The sequence below is a fragment of the Callionymus lyra genome, unplaced genomic scaffold, assembly GCF_982586985.1.
Source record: "Callionymus lyra unplaced genomic scaffold, fCalLyr1.hap1.1 HAP1_SCAFFOLD_63, whole genome shotgun sequence".
Taxonomy (NCBI): Eukaryota; Metazoa; Chordata; class Actinopteri; order Syngnathiformes; family Callionymidae; genus Callionymus; species Callionymus lyra.
Window position 1 is genome coordinate 315,001 of NW_028258571.1, and position 10,000 is coordinate 325,000.

The 10,000-nt window shown below is 58.8% G+C and overlaps 1 non-coding gene across 1 annotated transcript; it reads right to left on the reverse strand.

Annotated features, from left to right (window-relative positions):
• Window positions 1–8,323: 8,323 nt before the first annotated feature.
• On the reverse strand, window positions 8,324–8,442 carry LOC148058660 (5S ribosomal RNA). Its single transcript, XR_015709686.1, has one exon. It is a non-coding gene; the product is annotated as a 5S ribosomal RNA (ribosomal RNA).
• Between the last annotated feature and the right edge of the window lie 1,558 nt (window positions 8,443–10,000).

Sequence of the window (10,000 nt, forward strand, 5' to 3'; positions counted from 1 at the left end):
TCAAAAAGACCACTTTTTGAGGAGCAGTCACACTCGGAAAAAATTTCTTTCGTCAGGCAAAAGAACCAGAGTTCTCCGCGGCCATCCACTCCAACCTTGTCCGACTTTGAGGCACCAGGCTCGGCCACCCTCCGAGCCCTTTCCTTCCCTCTCCTGTTATGGTGCCTCCCTATTAACCTCTAGGTGGTTGCGCTCGTGACATCAAAAAGACCACTTTTTGCAGAGCAGTCACACTCGGAAAAAATTTCTTTCGTCAGGCAAAAGAACCAGAGTTCTCCGCGGCCATCCACTCCAACCTTGTCCGACTTTGAGGCACCAGGCTCGGCCACCCTCCGAGCCTTTTCCTTCCCTCTCCTGTTATGGTGCCTCCCTATTAACCTCTAGGTGGTTGCGCTCGTGACATCAAAAAGACCACTTTTTGCAGAGCAGTCACACTCGGAAAAAATTTCTTTCGTCAGGCAAAAGAACCAGAGTTCTCCGCGGCCATCCACTCCAACCTTGTCCGATTTTGAGGCACCAGGCTCGGCCACCCTCCGAGCCTTTTCACTCCCTCTCCTGTTATGGTGCCTCCCTATTAACCTCTAGGTGGTTGCGCTCGTGACATCAAAAAGACCACTTTTTGCAGAGCAGTCACACTCGGAAAAAATTTCTTTCGTCAGGCAAAAGAACCAGAGTTCTCAGCGGTCATCCACTCCAACCTTGTCCGACTTTGAGGCACCAGGCTCGGCCACCCTCCGAGCCTTTTCACTCCCTCTCCTGTTATGGTGCCTCCCTATTAACCTCTAGGTGGTTGCGCTCGTGACATCAAAAAGACCACTTTTTGCAGAGCAGTCACACTCGGAAAAAATTTCTTTCGTCAGGCAAAAGAACCAGAGTTCTCCGCGGCCATCCACTCCAACCTTGTCCGATTTTGAGGCACCAGGCTCGGCCACCCTCCGAGCCTTTTCACTCCCTCTCCTGTTATGGTGCCTCCCTATTAACCTCTAGGTGGTTGCGCTCGTGACATCAAAAAGACCACTTTTTGCAGAGCAGTCACACTCGGAAAAAATTTCTTTCGTCAGGCAAAAGAACCAGAGTTCTCAGCGGTCATCCACTCCAACCTTGTCCGACTTTGAGGCACCAGGCTCGGCCACCCTCCGAGCCTTTTCACTCCCTCTCCTGTTATGGTGCCTCCCTATTAACCTCTAGGTGGTTGCGCTCGTGACATCAAAAAGACCACTTTTTGCAGAGCAGTCACACTCGGAAAAAATTTCTTTCGTCTGGCAAAAGAACCAGAGTGTTCAGCGGTCATCCACTCCAACCTTGTCCGATTTTGAGGCACCAGGCTCGGCCACCCTCCGAGCCTTTTCACTCCCTCTCCTGTTATGGTGCCTCCCTATTAACCTCTAGGTGGTTGCGCTCGTGACATCAAAAAGACCACTTTTTGAGGAGCAGTCACACTCGGAAAAAAATTCTTTCGTCTGGCAAAAGAACCAGAGTTTTCAGCGGTCATCCACTCCAACCTTGTCCGATTTTGAGGCACCAGGCTCGGCCACCGTCCGAGCCTTTTCACTCCCTCTCCTGTTATGGTGCCTCCCTATTAACCTCTAGGTGGTTGCGCTCGTGACATCAAAAAGACCACTTTTTGCAGAGCAGTCACACTCGGAAAAAATTTCTTTCGTCTGGCAAAAGAACCAGAGTTTTCAGCGGTCATCCACTCCAACCTTGTCCGACTTTGAGGCACCAGACTCGGCCACCCTCCGAGCCTTTTCACTCCCTCTCCTGTTATGGTGCCTCCCTATTAACCTCTAGGTGGTTGCGCTCGTGACATCAAAAAGACCACTTTTTGCAGAGCAGTCACACTCGGGAAAAATTTCTTTCGTCTGGCAAAAGAACCAGAGTTTTCAGCGGTCATCCACTCCAACCTTGTCCGATTTTGAGGCACCAGGCTCGGCCACCGTCCGAGCCTTTTCACTCCCTCTCCTGTTATGGTGCCTCCCTATTAACCTCTAGGTGGTTGCGCTCGTGACATCAAAAAGACCACTTTTTTCAGAGCAGTCACACTCGGGAAAAATTTCTTTCGTCTGGCAAAAGAACCAGAGTTTTCAGCGGTCATCCACTCCAACCTTGTCCGATTTTGAGGCACCAGGCTCGGCCACCCTCCGAGCCTTTTCACTCCCTCTCCTGTTATGGTGCCTCCCTATTAACCTCTAGGTGGTTGCGCTCGTGACATCAAAAAGACCACTTTTTTCAGAGCAGTCACACTCGGGAAAAATTTCTTTCGTCTGGCAAAAGAACCAGAGTTTTCAGCGGTCATCCACTCCAACCTTGTCCGATTTTGAGGCACCAGGCTCGGCCACCGTCCGAGCCTTTTCACTCCCTCTCCTGTTATGGTGCCTCCCTATTAACCTCTAGGTGGTTGCGCTCGTGACATCAAAAAGACCACTTTTTTCAGAGCAGTCACACTCGGGAAAAATTTCTTTCGTCTGGCAAAAGAACCAGAGTTATCAGCGGTCATCCACTCCAACCTTGTCCGACGTTGAGGCACCGATGTCGGCCAAGTTCTGAGCGTTCCACCGCCGAATGCCACTGGTCCTCAACACAGCGGACTTCCAATCCAACCTTGTCCGACTTTGAGGCACCGAAGTCGGCCTCAGCCCGAGCCTTCCCCCGCCGACCTCACTGGAGCCCGCCATCCAGGGACCGGCGGAGGTCGCCCGCATGACCGCGGCAAAGTGTCTCGAAGTCGGGCACGACCGCTCGAGTCACCCGCCAACCCGGTCCGGGGCACCTCCAGGGACCGGCGGAGGTCGCCCGCATGACCGCGGCAAAGTGTCTCAAAGTCGGGCACGACCGCTCGAGTCACCCGCCAACCCGGTCCGGGGCACCTCCAGGGACCGGCGGAGGACGCCCGCATGACCGCGACAAAGTGTCTCAAAGTCGGGCACGACCGCTCGAGTCACCCGCCAACCCGGTCCGGGGCACCTCCAGGGACCGGCGGAGGACGCCCGCATGACCGCGACAAAGTGTCTCAAAGTCGGGCACGACCGCTCGAGTCACCCGCCAACCCGGTCCGGGGCACCTCCAGGGACCGGCGGAGGACGCCCGCATGACCGCGACAAAGTGTCTCAAAGTCGGGCATGACCGCTCGAGTCACCCGCCAACCCGGTCCGGGGCACCTCCAGGGACCGGCGGAGGACGCCCGCATGACCGCGACAAAGTGTCTCAAAGTCGGGCATGACCGCTCGAGTCACCCGCCAACCCGGTCCGGGGCACCTCCAGGGACCGGCGGAGGACGCCCGCATGACCGCGACAAAGTGTCTCAAAGTCGGGCACGACCGCTCGAGTCACCCGCCAACCCGGTCCGGGGCACCTCCAGGGACCGGCGGAGGACGCCCGCATGACCGCGACAAAGTGTCTCAAAGTCGGGCACGACCGTTCGAGTCACCCGCCAACCCGGTCCGGGGAACCTCCGGGGACCGGCGGAGGTCGCCCGCATGACCGCGGCAAAGTGTCTCAAAGTCGGGCACGACCGCTCGAGTCACCCGCCAACCCGGTCCGGGGCACCTCCAGGGACCGGCGGAGGATGCCCGCATGACCGCGACAAAGTGTCTCAAAGTCGGGCACGACCGCTCGAGTCACCCGCCAACCCGGTCCGGGGCACCTCCAGGGACCGGCGGAGGACGCCCGCATGACCGCGACAAAGTGTCTCAAAGTCGGGCATGACCGTTCGAGTCACCCGCCAACCCGGTCCGGGGCACCTCCAGGGACCGGCGGAGGAGGCCCGCATGACCGCGACAAAGTGTCTCAAAGTCGGGCATGACCGCTCGAGTCACCCGCCAACCCGGTCCGGGGCACCTCCGGGGACCGGCGGAGGACGCCCGCATGACCGCGACAAAGTGTCTCAAAGTCGGGCACGACCGCTCGAGTCACCCGCCAACCCGGTCCGGGGCACCTCCAGGGACCGGCGGAGGACGCCCGCATGACCGCGACAAAGTGTCTCAAAGTCGGGCACGACCGCTCGAGTCACCCGCCAACCCGGTCCGGGGCACCTCCAGGGACCGGCGGAGGTCGCCCGCATGACCGCGACAAAGTGTCTCAAAGTCGGGCATGACCGCTCGAGTCACCCGCCAACCCGGTCCGGGGCACCTCCGGGGACCGGCGGAGGACGCCCGCATGACCGCGACAAAGTGTCTCAAAGTCGGGCACGACCGCTCGAGTCACCCGCCAACCCGGTCCGGGGCACCTCCGGGGAGCAGTGGAGGTCGCTCGCATGACCGCGACAAAGTGTCTCAAAGTCGGGCATGACCGCTCGAGTCGCCCGCCATCCCGGTCCGGAGCTCAACACTTTGTCGTTTTTTCCACTCCCTCCCCATTAACCTCTAGGTGGTTGCGCTCGTGACATCAAAAAGACCACTTTTTGAGGAGCAGTCACACTTAGGAAAAATCCGTTTGCGCTCACACCATCCCTCCCCATTAACCTCTAGGTGGTTGCGCTCGTGACATCAAAAAGACCACTTTTTGAGGAGCAGTCACACTTAGGAAAAATCCGTTTGCGCTCACACCATCCCTCCCCATTAACCTCTAGGTGGTTGCGCTCGTGACATCAAAAAGACCACTTTTTGAGGAGCAGTCACACTTAGGAAAAATCCGTTTGCGCTCACACCATCCCTCCCCATTAACCTCTAGGTGGTTGCGCTCGTGACATCAAAAAGACCACTTTTTGAGGAGCAGTCAGACACCGAGGTTTTCTGGATTTATGTCCGTTTTCCTGGTTCTCTGACTCGGGCACCTTGTGACCGACATCCCCCCCTTCCCTGGTTCTATTTTGCCGATACTTTGGTGAGTTTTCTACCCGCAAACCAAGCCCCCCAAGCCCGCCGCCTGGTGGGGGAGCATGCCGCCTGGCCCGGTTCTATTTTAGGTCACTTTGGTGAGTTTTCTACCCGCAAACCAAGCCCCCCAAGCCCGCCGCCTGGTGGGGGAAGAGGCCCCCTGGTCCCGGTTCTATTTTAGGACACTTTGGTGAGTTTTCTACCCGCAAACCAAGCCCCCCAAGCCCGCCGCCTGGTGGGGGAACATGCCCCCTGGTCCCGGTTCTATTTTAGGACACTTTGGTGAGTTTTCTACCCGCAAACCAAGCCCCCCAAGCCCGCCGCCTGGTGGGGGAACATGCCGCCTAGCCCGGTTCTATTTTAGGTCACTTTGGTGAGTTTTCTACCCGCAAACCAAGCCCCCCAAGCCCGCCGCCTGGTGGGGGAAGAGGCCCCCTGGTCCCGGTTCTATTTTAGGACACTTTGGTGAGTTTTCTACCCGCAAACCAAGCCCCCCAAGCCCGCCGCCTGGTGGGGGAACATGCCCCCTGGTCCTGGTTCTATTTTAGGACACTTTGGTGAGTTTTCTACCCGCAAACCAAGCCCCCCAAGCCCGCCGCCTGGTGGGGGAACATGCCCCCTGGTCCCGGTTCTATTTTAGGACACTTTGGTGAGTTTTCTACCCGGAAACCAAGCCCCCCAAGCCCGCCACCTGGTGGGGGAAGAGGCCCCCTGGTCCCGGTTCTATTTTAGGACACTTTGGTGAGTTTTCTACCCACACTGCAGGTCCCCAAATGCCGCCATCTGGTGGGGGAACATGCCGCCTGCACCGGTTCTATTTTAAGTCACTTTGGTGAGTTTTCTACCCACACTACGGGTCCCCAAATGCCGCCATCTGGTGGGGGAACATGCCGCCTGCACCGGTTCTATTTTAAGTCACTTTGGTGAGTTTTCTACCCACACTACGGCTCCCCAAATGCCGCCATCTGGTGGGGGAACATGCCGCCTGCACCGGTTCTATTTTAAGTCACTTTGGTGAGTTTTCTACCCACACTACGGGTCCCCAAATGCCGCCATCTGGTGGGGGAACATGCCGCCTGCACCGGTTCTATTTTAAGTCACTTTGGTGAGTTTTCTACCCACACTACGGGTCCCCAAATGCCGCCATCTGGTGGGGGAACATGCCGCCTGCACCGGTTCTATTTTAAGTCACTTTGGTGAGTTTTCTACCCACACTACGGGTCCCCAAATGCCGCCATCTGGTGGGGGAACATGCCGCCTGCACCGGTTCTATTTTAAGTCACTTTGGTGAGTTTTCTACCCACACTACGGGTCCCCAAATGCCGCCATCTGGTGGGGGAACATGCCGCCTGCACCGGTTCTATTTTAAGTCACTTTGGTGAGTTTTCTACCCACACTACGGGTCCCCAAATGCCGCCATCTGGTGGGGGAACATGCCGCCTGCACCGGTTCTATTTTAAGTCACTTTGGTGAGTTTTCTACCCACACTACGGGTCCCCAAATGCCGCCATCTGGTGGGGGAACATGCCGCCTGCACCGGTTCTATTTTAAGTCACTTTGGTGAGTTTTCTACCCACACTACGGGTCCCCAAATGCCGCCATCTGGTGGGGGAACATGCCGCCTGCACCGGTTCTATTTTAAGTCACTTTGGTGAGTTTTCTACCCACACCACGGGTCCCCAAATGCCGCCATCTGGTGGGGGAACTGCCGCCTAGTCCCGGTTCTATTTTAGGTCACTTTTCTCACTTTCTGACCCACAAATAATGCCCCAAATGCCGCCGCCTGGTGGGGGGAACTGCCGCCTAGTCCCGGTTCTATTTTAGGTCACTTTTCTCACTTTCTTACCCACAAATAATGCCCCAAATGCCGCCGCCTGGTGGGGGGAACTGCCGCCTAGTCCCGGTTCTATTTTAGGTCACTTTTCTCACTTTCTGACCCACAAATAATGCCCCAAATGCCGCCGCCTGGTGGGGGGAACTGCCGCCTAGTCCCGGTTCTATTTTAGGTCACTTTTCTCACTTTTCTACCCACAAATAATGCCCCAAATGCCGCCGCCTGGTGGGGGGAACTGCCGCCTAGTCCCGGTTCTATTTTAGGTCACTTTTCTCACTTTTCTACCCACAAATAATGCCCCAAATGCCGCCGCCTGGTGGGGGGAACTGCCGCCTAGTCCCGGTTCTATTTTAGGTCACTTTTCTCACTTTCTGACCCACAAATAATGCCCCAAATGCCGCCGCCTGGTGGGGGGAACTGCCGCCTAGTCCCGGTTCTATTTTAGGTCACTTTTCTCACTTTCTGACCCACAAATAATGCCCCAAATGCCGCCGCCTGGTGGGGGGGAACTGCCGCCTAGTCCCGGTTCTATTTTAGGTCACTTTTCTCACTTTCTGACCCACAAATAATGCCCCAAATGCCGCCGCCTGGTGGGGGGAACTGCCGCCTAGTCCCGGTTCTATTTTAGGTCACTTTTCTCACTTTCTTACCCACAAATAATGCCCCAAATGCCGCCGCCTGGTGGGGGGAACTGCCGCCTAGTCCCGGTTCTATTTTAGGTCACTTTTCTCACTTTCTGACCCACAAATAATGCCCCAAATGCCGCCGCCTGGTGGGGGGAACTGCCGCCTAGTCCCGGTTCTATTTTAGGTCACTTTTCTCACTTTTCTACCCACAAATAATGCCCCAAATGCCGCCGCCTGGTGGGGGGAACTGCCGCCTAGTCCCGGTTCTATTTTAGGTCACTTTTCTCACTTTTCTACCCACAAATAATGCCCCAAATGCCGCCGCCTGGTGGGGGGAACTGCCGCCTAGTCCCGGTTCTATTTTAGGTCACTTTTCTCACTTTCTGACCCACAAATAATGCCCCAAATGCCGCCGCCTGGTGGGGGGAACTGCCGCCTAGTCCCGGTTCTATTTTAGGTCACTTTTCTCACTTTCTGACCCACAAATAATGCCCCAAATGCCGCCGCCTGGTGGGGGGGAACTGCCGCCTAGTCCCGGTTCTATTTTAGGTCACTTTTCTCACTTTCTGACCCACAAATAATGCCCCAAATGCCGCCGCCTGGTGGGGGGAACTGCCGCCTAGTCCCGGTTCTATTTTAGGTCACTTTTCTCACTTTCTTACCCACAAATAATGCCCCAAATGCCGCCGCCTGGTGGGGGGAACTGCCGCCTAGTCCCGGTTCTATTTTAGGTCACTTTTCTCACTTTCTGACCCACAAATAATGCCCCAAATGCCGCCGCCTGGTGGGGGGAACTGCCGCCTAGTCCCGGTTCTATTTTAGGTCACTTTTCTCACTTTTCTACCCACAAATAATGCCCCAAATGCCGCCGCCTGGTGGGGGGAACTGCCGCCTAGTCCCGGTTCTATTTTAGGTCACTTTTCTCACTTTCTTACCCACAAATAATGCCCCAAATGCCGCCGCCTGGTGGGGGGAACTGCCGCCTAGTCCCGGTTCTATTTTAGGTCACTTTTCTCACTTTTCTACCCACAAATAATGGCAAAAAAAAATGCTTACAGCACCCAGTATTCCCAGGCGGTCTCCCATCCAAGTACTAACTGGGCCCGACCCTGCTTGGCTTCCGAGATCAGACGAGATCGGGCTCATTCAGGGTGGTGTGGCCGTAAGCGAGGGAAGCGCTTGTGAAATGCCCCAAAGTGTTGAAAATGTTCCCCAGGCCCCTGGTTCCCCATCCCCGCAGGAGGAGGCTCCCCAGGCCCCCTGGTTCCCCATCCCCGCAGGAGGAGGCTCCCCAGGCCCCCTGGTGCAGGAGGAGGCTCCCCAGGCCCCTGGTTCCCCATCCCCGCAGGAGGAGGCTCCCCAGGCCCCCTGGTTCCCCATCCCCGCAGGAGGAGGCTCCCCAGGCCCCATGGTTCCCCATCACCGCAGGAGGAGGCTCCCCAGGCCCCTGGTTCCCCATCCCCGCAGGAGGAGGCTCCCCAGGCCCCCTGGTTCCCCATCCCCGCAGGAGGAGGCTCCCCAGGCCCCATGGTTCCCCATCACCGCAGGAGGAGGCTCCCCAGGCCCCCTGGTTCCCCATCCCCGCAGGAGGAGGCTCCCCAGGCCCCCTGGTGCAGGAGGAGGCTCCCCAGGCCCCCTGGTTCCCCATCCCCGCAGGAGGAGGCTCCCCAGGCCCCCTGGTTCTCCATGCCCGCAGGAGGAGGCTCCCCAGGCCCCTGGTTCCCCATGACCGCAGGAGGAGGCTCCCCAGGCCCCCTGGTTCTCCATCCCCGCAGGAGGAGGCTCCCCAGGCCCCCTGGTTCTCCATGCCCGCAGGAGGAGGCTCCCCAGGCCCCCATGTTCTCCATGCCCGCAGGAGGAGGCTCCCCAGGCCCCTTGGTTCTCCATCCCCGCAGGAGGAGGCTCCCCAGGCCCCTGGTTCTCCATCCCCGCAGGAGGAGGCTCCCCAGGCGCCCTGGTTCTCCATCCCCGCAGGAGGAGGCTCCCCAGGCCCCCTGGTTCTCCATCCCCGCAGGAGGAGGCTCCCCAGGCCCCATGGTTCCCCATCACCGCAGGAGGAGGCTCCCCAGGCCCCCTGGTTCCCCATCCCCGCAGGAGGAGGCTCCCCAGGCCCCCTGGTTCTCCATCCCCGCAGGAGGAGGCTCCCCAGGCCCCCATGTTCTCCATGCCCGCAGGAGGAGGCTCCCCAGGCCCCTTGGTTCTCCATCCCCGCAGGAGGAGGCTCCCCAGGCCCCTGGTTCTCCATCCCCGCAGGAGGAGGCTCCCCAGGCGCCCTGGTTCTCCATCCCCGCAGGAGGAGGCTCCCCAGGCCCCCTGGTTCTCCATGCCCGCAGGAGGAGGCTCCCCAGGCCCCCTGGTTCTCCATCCCCGCAGGAGGAGGCTCCCCAGGCCCCCTGGTTCCCCATCCCCGCAGGAGGAGGCTCCCCAGGCCCCCTGGTTCTCCATGCCCGCAGGAGGAGGCTCCCCAGGCCCCCTGGTTCTCCATCCCCGCAGGAGGAGGCTCCCCAGGCCCCTGGTTCTCCATCCCCGCAGTAGGAGGCTCCCCAGGCCCCCTGGTTCTCCATCCCCGCAGGAGGAGGCTCCCCAGGCCCCCTGGTTCTCCATCCCCGCAGGAGGAGGCTCCCCAGGCCCCCTGGTTCTCCATCCCCGCAGGAGGAGGCTCCCCAGGCCCCTTGGTTCTCCATCCCCGCAGGAGGAGGCTCCCCAGGCCCCTGGTTCCCCATCCC